Here is a 15,000-nt window from a genome sequence, read left to right as displayed (position 1 = left end):
TGGAGTGCTTGTGAGCACGGAGTGTGTAGTAAGGGTGTTTTCCTGCGCTTGCCCTGCCCCAAAGCACTTGTTTTCCCCCAGACCCAAAGTGAATTGGTTAATGAGTTCCATGTCGAAAAGTGAATTGGTTAATGAGTTCCACGTCGGCTGGCGGCGGCGGTTGGCTTTAATAACCGTAGGCGGGCTTAATGCGCGACTAGGGGTGCAATTTGAAAGTGTGGCCGGCGCGAGGGGCGCCTGTGCGGGCGTGGAGAGTCAATGTGGAGTCCTTGTGCGCACGGAGTGTTGAGTAAGGGCGTGTTTCTGCATGTGCCCTGACCCTAAGCATAACCCTAAGCCTAACTCTAAGACTAACCCAAACCCGCGCCCTAACCCTAACACAAAGCCTAACCCTAGCCCGAGCACGAGCCCTCACCCAAACCCTAGCCCTAACCCTAACCCGAACCCTAACACTAAGCCTAACCCTAGCCCGAGCACTAGCCCTCACCCTAACCCTAGCCCTAACCCTAACCCGAACCCTAACCCTAGCCCAAACCCTAACCCTAACCGTGGCCCTAACCCTAACCAAAGCCCTAGCCCTAGCCCTAACCCTAACACTAACCCTAACCCTAACCCTAACCCTAGCCCAAACCCTAACCCTAACCAAAGCGCTAACCCTAGCCCTAACCCTAACACTAACCCTAACCCTAACCCTAACCCTAGCCCAAACCCTAACCCTAACACTAACCCTAACCCTAGCCCAAACCCTAACCCTAACCGTGGCCCTAACCCTAACCAAAGCCCTAACCCTAGCCCTAACCCTAACACTAACCCTAACCCTAACACTAACCCTAGCCCTAGCCCAAAACCTAACCCAAACCCTAACCAAAGCCCTAACCCTCGCCCAAACCCTAACCCTAACCCTAACCGTGGCCCTAGCCCTAACCAAAGCCCTAACCCTAGCCCTAACCCTAACACTAACCCTAACCCTAACACTAACCCTAACCCTAGCCCAAACCCTAACCCTAACCCTGACCAAAGCCCTAACCCTAGCCCTAACCCTAACACTAACCCTAACCCTAACCCTAGCCCAAACCCTAACCCTAACCCTAACCGTGGCCCTAGCCCAAACCCTAACCCTAACCCTTACCAAAGCCCTAACCCTAGCCCTAACCCTAACACTAACCCTAACCCTAACCCTAACCCTAGCCCAAACCCTAACCCTAACCGTGGCCCTAACCCTAACCCTAACCAAAGCCCTAACCCTAGCCCTCACCCTAACACTAACCCTAACCCTAACCCTAACACTAGCCCTAACCCTAACCCTAACCCTAACCGTGGCCCTAACCCTAACCATAGCCCTAACGCTAGCCCTAACCCTAACACTAAGCCTAACCCTAGCCCGAGCCCTAGCCCTAACCCTAACCCTAGCCTAACCCTAAGCCTAACCCTAAGGGAGCAATTTGAAAGTGTGGCCGGCGCGAGGGACGCCTGTGCGGGCGTGGAGAGTCGATGTGGAGTCCTTGTGAGCATGGAGTGTGTTGTAAGGGCGTGTTTCTGCCTGTGCCTTGACCCTAACACTAACCCTAACCCTAGCGCTAACCCTAACCGTAGCCGTCACCCGAACCCTAACCCGAGCCCTAGCCCTAGCCCTAACCCTAACCCTAACCCTAACGGAGCAATTTGAAAGTGTGGCCGGCGTGAGGGGCGCCTGTGCGGGCGTGGAGAGTCAATGTGGAGTGCTTGTGAGCATGGAGTGTGTAGTAAGGGCGTGTTTCTGCCTGTGCCTTGACCCTAACCCTAACCCGAACCCTAACCCTAACCGCGGGTGCGGGGGGTTGAACAAACACCGGGGAAGCCATTAACCACCAGCGGGGAGTACATTAAGCAGTTGCCCTTAGTCTCAGGAGCAGCGGGGAACAGATTATCCAACAGCCGGGAAAACATTCACCAACTTCGGGGGAAAACATGAACGAAATATCGGGAAGACATGAACCAACGGCAGGCAAAACACTGGGGAAGCCAGGAACCAACAACGGGGAGTACACTAAGCAGCTGCCCTTAGTCTCAGGAGTAGCGGGGAAGAGATTAAGCAGCAGCCGGGAAAAGATCAGCCAACCGCGGGGGAACTCATTAACCAGTGTCGTGGGAACGCATTAACCAGTTTCGTGGGAACTCATTAACCAGTTTCGGGAAAACTTCCACCAAAGGCGGGGAAAGCATCAACCAACGGCGGGGAAGCCATTGTCCAACAGGGGGGGGGAGCACATCAAGCAGCTGCCCTTAGTCTCAGGAGCAGCGGGGAAGAGATTAAGCAGCAGCCGGGAAAAGATCAGCCAACCGCGGGGGAACTCATTAACCAGTTTCGTGGGAACTCATTAACCAGTTTCGGGAAACCGTCCACCTAAGGCGGGGAAAACATCAAACAACGGCGGGGAAGCCATTGTCCAACAGGGGGGAGCACATTAAGCAGCTGCCCTTAGTATCAGGAGCAGCGGGGATCAGATTAAGCAACAGCCGGGAAAAGATCAGGAAACCGCGGGGGAACTCATTAACCAGTTTCGTGGGAACTCATTAACCAGTTTCGGGAAAACATCAACCAAAGGCGGGGAAAGCATCAACCAACGGCGGGGAAGCCACTGTCCAACAGTGGGGAGCACATTAAGCAGCTGCCCTTAGTCTCAGGAGCAGCGGGGATCAGATTAAGCAACAGCCTGGGAAAAGATCAACCAACCGCGGGGGAACTCATTAACCAGTTTCCTGGGAACTCATTAACCAGTTTCGTGGGAACTCATTAACCAGTTTCGGGAAAACCTCCACCAAAGGCGGGGAAAGCATGAACCAACGGCGGGGAAGCCATTGTCCAACCGGGGGGAGCACATTAAGCAGCTGCCCTTAGTATCAGGAGCAGCGGGGTACAAATGAACCAGCAGCGGGGAAAACAACTTCGTGGGAACTCATTAACCAGTTTCGTGGGAACTCATTAACCAGTTTCGGGGGAACTCATTAACCAGTTTCGGGAAAACTTCCACCAAAGGCGGGGAAAGCATCAACCAACGGCCGGGAAGCCATTGTCCAACAGTGGGGAGCACATTAAGCAGCTGCCCTTAGTATCAGGAGCAGCGGGGATCAGATTAAGCAACAGCCGGGAAAAGATCAGCCAACCGCGGGGGAACTCATTAACCAGTTTCCTGGGAACTCATTAACCAGTTTCGTGGGAACTCATTAACCAGTTTCGGGAAAACCTCCACCAAAGGCGGGGAAAGCATGAACCAACGGCGGGGAAGCCATTGTCCAACCGGGGGGAGCACATTAAGCAGCTGCCCTTAGTATCAGGAGCAGCGGGGATCAGATTAAGCAACAGCCGGGAAAAGATCAGCCAACCGCGGGGGAACTCATTAACCAGTTTCCTGGGAACTCATTAACCAGTTTCGGGAAAACTTCCACCAAAGGCGGGGAAAACATGCACCAACGGCGGGGAAGCCTTTGTCCAACAGGGGGGAGCACATTAAGCAGCTGCCCTTAGTATCAGGAGCAGCGGGGTACAAATGAACCAGCAGCGGGGAAAACAGCTTCGTGGGAACTCATTAACCAGTTTCGGGGGAACTCATTAACCAGTTTCGGGAAAACGTCCACCAAAGGCGGGGAAAACATCAACCAACGGCGGGGAAGCCATTGTCCAACGGGGGGAGCACATTAAGCAGCTGCCCTTAGTATCAGGAGCAGCGGGGAACAGATTAAGCAACAGCCGGGAAAAGAACAGCCAACCGCGGGGGAACTCATTAACCAGTTTCGTGGGAACTCATTAACCAGTTTCGTGGGAACTCATTAACCAGTTTCGGGAAAACGTCCACCAAAGGCGGGGAAAACACCAACCAACGTCGGGGAAGCCTTTGTCCAACAGTGGGGAGCACATTAAGCAGCTGCCCTTAGTATCAGGAGCAGCGGGGATCAGATTAAGCAACAGGAGGGAAAAGATCAGCCAACCGCGGGGGAACTCATTAACCAGTTTCGTGGGAACTCATTAACCAGTTTCGGGAAAACTTCCACCAAAGGCGGGGAAAACATGCACCAACGGCGGGGAAGCCATTGTCCAACAGGGGGGAGCACATTAAGCAGCTGCCCTTAGTATCAGGAGCAGCGGGGTACAAATGAACCAGCAGCGGGGAAAACAACTTCGTGGGAACTCATTAACCAGTTTCGTGGGAACTCATTAACCAGTTTCGGGAAAACGTCCACCAAAGGCGGGGAAAGCATCAACCAACGGCGGGGAAGCCATTGTCCAACAGTGGGGAGCACATTAGGCAGCTGCCCTTAGTATCAGGAGCAGCGGGGATCAGATTAAGCAACAGCCGGGAAAAGAACAGCCAACCGCGGGGGAACTCATTAACCAGTTTCGTGGGAACTCATTAACCAGTTTCGTGGGAACTCATTAACCAGTTTCGGGAAAACGTCCACCAAAGGCGGGGAAAACATGCACCAACGGCGGGGAAGCCATTGTCCAACAGGGGGGAGCACATTAAGCAGCTGCCCTTAGTATCAGGAGCGGCGGGGATCAGATTAAGCAACAGCCGGGAAAAGATCAACCAACCGCGGGGGAACTCATTAACCAGTTTCGTGGGAACTCATTAACCAGTTTCCTGGGAACTCATTAACCAGTTTCGGGAAAAATTCAACCAGAGGCGGGGAAAGCATCAACCAACGGCGGGGAAGCCTTTGTCCAACAGGGGGGAGCACATTAAGCAGCTGCCCTTAGTATCAGGAGCAGCGGGGTACAAATGAACCAGCAGCGGGGAAAACAGCTTCGTGGGAACTCATTAACCAGTTTCGGGGGAACTCATTAACCAGTTTCGGGAAAACTTCCACCAAAGGCGGGGAAAGCATGAACCAACGGCGGGGAAGGCATTGTCCAACCGGGGGGAGCACATTAAGCAGCTGCCCTTAGTATCAGGAGCAGCGGGGATCAGATTAAGCAACAGCCGGGAAAAGATCAGCCAACCGCGGGGGAACTCATTAACCAGTTTCGGGGGAACTCATTAACCAGTTTCGGGAAAACGTCCACCAAAGGCGGGGAAAACATCAACCAACGGCGGGGAAGCCTTTGTCCAACAGGGGGGAGCACATTAAGCAGCTGCCCTTAGTATCAGGAGCAGCGGGGTACAAATGAACCAGCAGCGGGGAAAACAGCTTCGTGGGAACTCATTAACCAGTTTCGGGGGAACTCATTAACCAGTTTCGGGAAAACTTCCACCAAAGGCGGGGAAAGCATGAACCAACGGCGGGGAAGGCATTGTCCAACCGGGGGGAGCACATTAAGCAGCTGCCCTTAGTATCAGGAGCAGCGGGGATCAGATTAAGCAACAGCCGGGAAAAGATCAGCCAACCGCGGGGGAACTCATTAACCAGTTTCGTGGGAACTCATTAACCAGTTTCGGGAAAACTGCCACCAACGGCGGGGAAAACATGCACCAACGGCGGGGAAGCCATTGTCCAACAGGGGGGAGCACATTAAGCAGCTGCCCTTAGTATCAGGAGCAGCGGGGTACAAATGAACAAGCAGCGGGGAAAACAACTCCGTGGGAACTCATTAACCAGTTTCGTGGGAACTCATTAACCAGTTTCGGGAAAACGTCCACCAAAGGCGGGGAAAACATGCACCAACGGCGGGGAAGCCATTGTCCAACAGGGGGAGCACATTAAGCAGCTGCCCTTAGTATCAGGAGCAGCGGGGTACAAATGAACCAGCAGCGGGGAAAACAACTTCGTGGGAACTCATTAACCAGTTTCGGGGGAACTCATTAACCAGTTTCGGGAAAACGTCCACCAAAGGCGGGGAAAACATCAACCAACGGCGGGGAAGCCATTGTCCAACAGGGGGGAGCACATTAAGCAGCTGCCCTAAGTATCAGGAGCAGCGGGGATCAGATTAAGCAACAGCCGGGAAAAGATCAACCAACCGCGGGGGAACTCATTAACCAGTTCCGTGGGAACTCATTAACCAGTTTCGTGGGAACTCATTAACCAGTTTCGGGAAAACGTCCACCAAAGGCGGGGAAAACATCAACCAACGGCGGGGAAGCCATTGTCCAACAGTGGGGAGCCATTAAGCAGCTGCCCTTAGTGTCAGGAGCAGCGGGGATCAGATTAAGCAACAGCCGGGAAAAGATCAGGAAACCGCGGGGGAACTCATTAACCAGTTTCGTGGGAACTCATTAACCAGTTTCGGGAAAACCTCCACCAAAGGCGGGGAAAGCATGAACCAACGGCCGGGAAGCCCTTGTCCAAAAGTGGGGAGCACATTAAGTGGCTGCCCTTAGTATCAGGAGCAGCGGGGATCAGATTAAGCAACAGCCGGGAAAAGATCAGCCAACCGCGGGGGAACTCATTAACCAGTTTCGTGGGAACTCATTAACCAGTTTCGGGAATACTTCCACCAAAGGCGGGGAAAACATGAACCAACGGCGGGGAAGCCATTGTCCAACAGTGGGGAGCACATTAAGCAGCTGCCCTTAGTATCAGGAGCAGCGGGGTACAAATGAACCAGCAGCGGGGAAAACAGCTTCGTGGGAACTCATTAACCAGTTTCGTGGGAACTCATTAACCAGTTTCGTGGGAACTCATTAACCAGTTTCGGGAAAACATCCACCAAAGGCGGGGAAAGCATCAACCAACGGCGGGGAAGCCATTGTCCAGCAGTGGGGAGCACATTAAGCAGCTGCCCTTAGTATCAGGAGCAGCGGGGTACAAATGAACAAGCAGCGGGGAAAACAACTCCGTGGGAACTCATTAACCAGTTTCCTGGGAACTCATTAACCAGTTTCGGGAAACCTTCCACCAAAGGCGGGGAAAACATGCACCAACGGCGGGGAAGCCATTGTCCAACAGGGGGGAGTACATTAAGCAGCTGCCCTTAGTATCAGGAGCAGCGGGGATCAGATTAAGCAACAGCCGGGAAAAGATCAGCCAACCGCGGGGGAACTCATTAACCAGTTTCGTGGGAACTCATTAACCAGTTTCGGGAAAACATCAACCAGAGGCGGGGAAAACATGCACCAACGGCGGGGAAGCCATTGTCCAACAGGGGGGAGTACATTAAGCAGCTGCCCTTAGTATCAGGAGCAGCGGGGTACAAATGAACCAGCAGCGGGGAAAACAACTCCGTGGGAACTCATTAACCAGTTTCGTGGGAACTCATTAACCAGTTTCGGGAAACCTTCCACCAAAGGCGGGGAAAACATGCACCAACGGCGGGGAAACCATTGTCCAACAGGGGGGAGCACATTAAGCAGCTGCCCTTAGTATCAGGAGCAGCGGGGTACAAATGAACCAGCAGCGGGGACAACAACTCCGTGGGAACTCATTAACCAGTTTCGTGGGAACTCATTAACCAGTTTCGGGAAACCTTCCACCAAAGGCGGGGAAAACATGCACCAACGGCGGGGAAGCCATTGTCCAACAGGGGGGAGCACATTAAGCAGCTGCCCTTAGTATCAGGAGCAGCGGGGATCAGATTTAGCAGCAGCCGGGAAAAGATCAGGAAACCGCGGGGGAACTCATTAACCAGTTTCGTGGGAACTCATTAACCAGTTTCGGGAAAACATCAACCAGAGGCGGGGAAAGCATCAACCAACGGCGGGGAAGCCTTTGTCCAACAGGGGGGAGCACATTAAGCAGCTGCCCTTAGTATCAGGAGCAGCGGTGCACAAATGAACCAGCAGCGGGGAAAACAGCTTCGTGGGAACTCATTAACCAGTTTCGGGGGAACTCATTAACCAGTTTCGGGAAATCTTCCACCAGAGGCGGGGAAAGCATCAACCAACGGCGGGGAAGCCTTTGTCCAACAGGGGGGAGCACATTAAGCAGCTGCCCTTAGTCTCAGGAGCAGCGGGGAACAGATTAAGCAACAGCCGGGAAAAGATCAGCCAACCGCGGGGGAACTCATTAACCAGTTTCGTGGGAACTCATTAACCAGTTTCGTGGGAACTCATTAACCAGTTTCGGGAAAACGTCCACCAAAGGCGGGGAAAGCATCAGCCAACGGCGGGGAAGCCATTGTCCAACAGTGGGGAGCACATTAAGCAGCTGCCCTTAGTATCAGGAGCAGCGGGGATCAGATTAAGCAACAGCCGGGAAAAGATCAGCCAACCGCGGGGGAACTCATTAACCAGTTTCCTGGGAACTCATTAACCAGTTTCGGGAAATCCTCCACCAAAGGCGGGGAAAGCATCGACCAACGGCCGGGAAGCCTTTGTCCAACAGTGGGGAGCACATTAAGCAGCTGCCCTTAGTCTCAGGAGCAGCGGGGTACAAATGAACCAGCAGCGGGGAAAACAACTTCGTGGGAACTCATTAACCAGTTTCGTGGGAACTCATTAACCAGTTTCGGGAAAACATCCACCAGAGGCGGGGAAAGCATCAACCAACGGCGGGGAAGCCATTGTCCAACAGGGGGCAGTACATTAAGCAGCTGCCCTAAGTATCAGGAGCAGCGGGGATCAGATTAAGCAACAGCCGGGAAAAGATCAGCCAACCGCGGGGGAACTCATTAACCAGTTTCGTGGGAACTCATTAACCAGTTTCGGGGGAACTCATTAACCAGTTTCGGGAAACCTTCCACCAAAGGCGGGGAAAACATCAACCAGCGGCGGGGAAGCCATTGTCCAACAGGCGGGAGCACATTAAGCAGCTGCCCTTAGTATCAGGAGCAGCGGGGTACAAATGAACCAGCAGCGGGGAAAACAGCTTCGTGGGAACTCATTAACCAGTTTCGGGGGAACTCATTAACCAGTTTCGGGAAAACATCAACCAGAGGCGGGGAAAGCATCAACCAACGGCGGGGAAGCCTTCGTCCAACAGGGGGGAGCACATTAAGCAGCTGCCCTTAGTATCAGGAGCAGCGGGGTGCAAATGAACCAGCAGCGGGGAAAACAACTTCGTGGGAACTCATTAACCAGTTTCGTGGGAACTCATTAACCAGTTTCGTGGGAACTCATTAACCAGTTTCGGGAAAACGTCCACCAAAGGCGGGGAAAGCATCAACCAACGGCGGGAAGCCATTGTCCAACAGACGGGAGCACATTAAGCAGCTGCCCTTAGTATCAGGAGCAGCGGGGATCAGAGTAAGCAACAGCCGGGAAAAGATCAGCCAACCGCGGGGGAACTCATTAACCAGTTTCGTGGGAACTCATTAACCAGTTTCGGGAAAACTTCCACCAAAGGCGGGAAAACATGCACCAACGGCGGGGAAGCCATTGTCCAACAGGGGGAGCACATTAAGCAGCTGCCCTTAGTATCAGGAGCAGCGGGGTACAAATGAACCAGCAGCGGGGAAAAAAACTTCGTGGGAACTCATTAACCAGTTTCGTGGGAACTCATTAACCAGTTTCGGGAAAACTTCCACCAAAGGCGGGGAAAACATGCACCAACGGCGGGGAAGCCATTGTCCAACAGGGGGGAGCACATTAAGCAGCTGCCCTTAGTATCAGGAGCAGCGGGGTACAAATGAACCAGCAGCGGGGAAACAACTTCGTGGGAACTCATTAACCAGTTTCGTGGGAACTCATTAACCAGTTTCGGGAAAACGTCCACCAAAGGCGGGGAAAGCATCAACCAACGGCGGGGAAGCCATTGTCCAACAGGGGGAAGTACATTAAGCAGCTGCCCTTAGTATCAGGAGCAGCGGGGTACAAATGAACCAGCAGCGGGGAAAGCAACTTCGTGGGAACTCATTAACCAGTTTCGTGGGAACTCATTAACCAGTTTCGGGAAAACATCAACCAGAGGCGGGGAAAGCATCAACCAACGGCGGGGAAGCCATTGTCCTACAGTGGGGAGCACATTAAGCAGCTGCCCTTAGTATCAGGAGCCGCGGGGATCAGATTAAGCAACAGCCGGGAAAAGATCAGCCAACCGCGGGGGAACTCATTAACCAGTTTCGTGGGAACTCATTAACCAGTTTCTGGGGAACTCATTAACCAGTTTCGGGAAATCCTCCACCAAAGGCGGGGAAAGCATCGACCAACGGCCGGGAAGCCTTTGTCCAACAGTGGGGAGCACATTAAGCAGCTGCCCTTAGTCTCAGGAGCAGCGGGGTACAAATGAACCAGCAGCGGGGAAAACAACTTCGTGGGAACTCATTAACCAGTTTCGTGGGAACTCATTAACCAGTTTCGGGAAAACATCCACCAGAGGCGGGTAAAGCATCAACCAACGGCGGGGAAGCCATTGTCCAACAGGGGGCAGTACATTAAGCAGCTGCCCTAAGTATCAGGAGCAGCGGGGATCAGATTAAGCAACAGCCGGGAAAAGATCAACCAACCGCGGGGGAACTCATTAACCAGTTTCGTGGGAACTCATTAACCAGTTTCGGGGGAACTCATTAACCAGTTTCGGGAAAACATCAACCAGAGGCGGGGAAAGCATCAACCAACGGCGGGGAAGCCTTCGTCCAACAGGGGGAGCACATTAAGCAGCTGCCCTTAGTATCAGGAGCAGCGGGGTGCAAATGAACCAGCAGCGGGGAAAACAACTTCGTGGGAACTCATTAACCAGTTTCGTGGGAACTCATTAACCAGTTTCGGGAAAACATCCACCAGAGGCGGGTAAAGCATCAACCAACGGCGGGGAAGCCATTGTCCAACAGGGGGCAGTACATTAAGCAGCTGCCCTTAGTATCAGGAGCTGCGGGGATCAGACTAAGCAACAGCCGGGAAAACATTAACCAACTTCGGGGGAACTCATTAACCAATTATTTGATGACCGGTAGGCGGCGCTCTATCGGCTTCGGCGACCGGCGGGTGGCGGTTCGGGGTCGTGGCGACCCGGGGCGAGGCGGCCCGGCCGTTGAAATCGCGAAAAAACGCGTTTTTTAAAAAGAACCGTCGGTCCCCATCGGGATGGATTTGACCCCCTCATGCCGCCGTCGGGACCTCTTCGGCGGCATGACTACCGGAGGTGTTCCCGCCGAGGTGGACACTTGCATTTTCTGGCACGGTGGGTTGGCGGGGTACCTGCAGAATAGCAGGAAGGCGATGGCAATGACATGTGGCAACTCATTAACCAGTTTTGACTTTGCTGCATTGAAGGCGGAAAATCGAAACAGGGCCCCGCTCGAGCCCCCAGGTCTGCCGGGACCGCACCGGGCCGCCGCCCCGACGGCCGTTCGGCCAGAATGGGCTAGTATTTCTCCGGATTTTTGGCCGTTTTTCCGACTTTTTCGGACGTCGGAAAAGCGGCGGCCTGGCCACCGGCCGCGGCCGGGGGTGCCTTCCCCTCGAGCGAGGGCCCGGAATTCACCCGTTTGCAGCCCCGGAGGAGCTCCGCCGGCGGCCGGAATGGTTGAGACCATCGGCCGCGCTGAACGGAGCTCGGGTAACTCATTAACCAAACTGGACTTGGCCCCTGGCGCAGGAGGGGGGTCCAGGTGAGGGCTGGCAGGCCGTGGCCACCCGGCAGCAGTGATGCACCCGCGATGGCGGTAGTCCTTCCGATTCGGAGGCTCCCTGGCCCCGCAGAGCAAAAATGGGAGCCGCACGGAGCTCTATGAAGTCAGATCCGGTCGGTGGTGGCGGGGCAGGGTGCACGGTTTCCCGCAGAGCTCGGCGGATCCGTCCCGCCGAGGTGGCCACTCGCATTTTCTGGCAGGGGAGTCCCGAGGCTGGTTAACCAGTTACCCCCGGAAGTGGGGATGGAGTTGAGATTGAACCGTTTTGCGGGGCCTCCGGGCCCCTTCCCCGGTAGGACTACCGGGGCACACCCCGCCGAGGTGGCCACTTGCATTTTCTGGCACGGGGGGTTGGCGGGGTACCTGCAGAATAGCAGGAAGGCGATGGCAATGACATGTGGCAACTCATTAACCAGTTTTGAGTTTGCTGCATTGAAGGAGGAAAATCGAAGCAGGGCCCCGCTCGAGCCCCCAGGTCTGCCGGGACCGCACCGGGCCCGCCGCCCCGACGGCCGTTCGGCCAGATTGGGCTAGTATTTCCCCGGATTTTCGGCCGTTTTTCCGACTTTTTCGGCCGTCGGAAAAGCGGCGGCCTGGGCACCGGCCGCGGCCGGGGGTGCCTTCCCCTCGAGCGAGGGCCCGGACCTCACCCGGTTGCAGCCCCGGGTGGGGCTCCGCCGGCGGCCGGAATGGTTGAGACCATCGGCCGCGCTGAACGGAGGTCTGGTAAATCATTAACCAAACTGGACTTAGTCTCTGGCAAGAGAGATGGTCCAGCCGACGGGCACGACCGAGGGCCCGGACCTCACCCGGCTGCAGCCCCGGGTGGGGCTCCGCCGGCGGCCGGAATGGTTGAGACCATCGGCCGCGCTGAACGGAGGTCTGGTAAATCATTAACCAAACTGGACTTAGTCTCTGGCAAGAGAGATGGTCCAGCCGACGGGCACGACCGAGGGCCCGGACCTCACCCGGCTGCAGCCCCGGGTGGGGCTCCGCCGGCGGCCGGAATGGTTGAGACCATCGGCCGCGCTGAACGGAGGTCTGGTAAATCATTAACCAAACTGGACTTAGTCTCTGGCAAGAGAGATGGTCCAGCCGACGGGCACGACCGAGGGCCCGGACCTCACCCGGTTGCAGCCCCGGGTGGAGCTCCGCCGGCGGCCGGAATGGTTGAGACCATCGGCCGCGCTGAACGGAGGTCTGGTAAATCATTAACCAAACTGGACTTAGTCTCTGGCAAGAGAGATGGTCCAGCCGACGGGCACGACCGAGGGCCCCGGACCTCACCCGGTTGCAGCCCCGGGTGGAGCTCCGCCGGCGGCCGGAATGGTTGAGACCATCGGCCGCGCTGAACGGAGCTCTGGTAAATCATTAACCAAACTGGACTTAGTCTCTGGCAAGAGAGATGGTCCAGCCGACGGGCACGACCGAGGGCCCCGGACCTCACCCGGTTGCAGCCCCGGGTGGAGCTCCGCCGGCGGCCGGAATGGTTGAGACCATCGGCCGCGCTGAACGGAGCTCTGGTAAATCATTAACCAAACTGGACTTAGTCTCTGGCAAGAGAGATGGTCCAGCCGACGGGCACGACCGAGGGCCCCGGACCTCACCCGGTTGCAGCCCCGGGTGGAGCTCCGCCGGCGGCCGGAATGGTTGAGACCATCGGCCGCGCTGAACGGAGCTCTGGTAAATCATTAACCAAACTGGACTTAGTCTCTGGCAAGAGAGATGGTCCAGCCGACGGGCACGACCGAGGGCCCCGGACCTCACCCGGTTGCAGCCCCGGGTGGAGCTCCGCCGGCGGCAGGAATGGTTGAGACCATCGGCCGCGCTGAACGGAGCTCTGGTAAATCATTAACCAAACTGGACTTAGTCTCTGGCAAGAGAGATGGTCCAGACGACGGGCACGGTGGCAGAGTTAGCCGAACTTGACTTAGCCTCTGGCCGCAGAGAGGGTCCATCAAACGGGGCACGGTGGGAGATTAAGCCGCACTAGGCTCAGGCTCTGGCCACGGGAGGGTGGCCCAGGTGTGAGCCGGCAGTAAATGGTGAACCAGTGAAAAGCCAGCACCCGAGGGTGCGGTTGTGCTGCCGACTTGGAGGCTCCCTGTGCCCGCAGAGCAAAAATGTGAGCACAGACGGAAGTCTATGAAGTCAGATCCGGTCGGCGGTCGCCAGGCTCGGTGCATGGTTTCCCGCAGAGGTTGGTGGATCCGTCCCGCCGAGGTGGGCACCTGCATTTTCTGGCACAAGTGTCCGGAGGCTGGTTAATGAGTTGCCGCCGGTAGCCCGCATGGAGTTGCGATTGACCCGTTTTGCGGGCCCCCCAGGCCTCATTCTCGGTAGGACTACCGGGCCGCACCCCGCCGAGGTGGACACCTGCATTTTCTGGCGGGGGGGTTGGCGGGGTGCCCGGGGATTTTCGGGAACTCGTTTTTCAGAACATTTTTTGGCTAGCGGTGTCAGTTTGAAAGTACCCAGGAAAGTGCTACTTCACAAAAGGGGACTTTTTCCAAATATATAACCTCTTGAAGAGCACCTCAGTGTCGGAGGGGGCAGACACTTTACTTCATTTATGGCTAATTCCTCGGGTACGTTCTGGAAAACGGACAGAGTTGCCTGGCCGGTGGTGACTCTTTGGCAGATACATATATATATATATATTATTACGGCTTTTTCTATATATGTATCAAAGTGTGATAAACACTTGTGCAAAAAAACCAGACAACGGAATTGACGGCACTTTGTAAACGGCCTGCAAAGTACAAAGTCTGAGTTTTTTAAAAAAGTGGCACTCGGTGGTAGGGAGTGCCGGCGCTTTGAAACGGCACAGATGCCACGTTCCCTTGGGTTGCACTTCGTTCTGTGAGGCCTTAAAGTGCGTGCCCAGAAACCTCTGAATGCAAAAGGCGCGCACGCCGGTAGTGGGCTGCAACAATCAGTGCGTTTGCCTATCCATGCCTAAGCCTGGCGACCCTGCGGGCGATGATGGCATGTCTTGGGCGTTGGCCATGGACTGGGTCGGGCTTGACAGTTCGTGCTCTTCGCCTGTGACATATCCGGACTGACCGGACGCTCGTGTTCGACGCGGTAGGGCCCTTGGCGGGTTCATCGTTGATGCGCTGGTGCTTCAGGCTGAGCGGTTGTCCCTCTGTGGTCCCGACTGCACATCGGGCGGACACCGAGCGAGTCGGTTGGCAGAACTTTCCGTTTGGACTCTCCTCCGTGTGAGGCCGAGGCGCCCGTGTGCGTTACGGTAGTGGCACTTGACGGACCCGTGGAACGGGGCGGTGGTCTGCGGACGCCGCGTGGGGCACCCGTTCCTCAGGCCGTGCACACCATTTCTCTGGCAAGTCCGAGGGCGGCGGTGGCAGCACCACACGTGTCTGGGCACTGTGGCAAACTCCTTCTGTGTGCGTGCCTGCCCCGCCGTCAATTCTGTTGGTACCCGTTTGTTGCACCGAAATACAAAGAGCGGAACCGAGCACCGGCTTCCCTGTCAGGGGGGAAGACCCGTGTGCAACACCTTACCTGAGGGCGACACAGCCCCGGCCGGCTTTGACTACCGTGCCGTTGGGGGA

This window comes from Mustelus asterias, unplaced genomic scaffold, assembly GCF_964213995.1.
Source record: "Mustelus asterias unplaced genomic scaffold, sMusAst1.hap1.1 HAP1_SCAFFOLD_2581, whole genome shotgun sequence".
In the NCBI taxonomy this organism is placed as follows: domain Eukaryota; kingdom Metazoa; phylum Chordata; class Chondrichthyes; order Carcharhiniformes; family Triakidae; genus Mustelus; species Mustelus asterias.
This window is presented reverse-complemented; position numbering follows the sequence as displayed.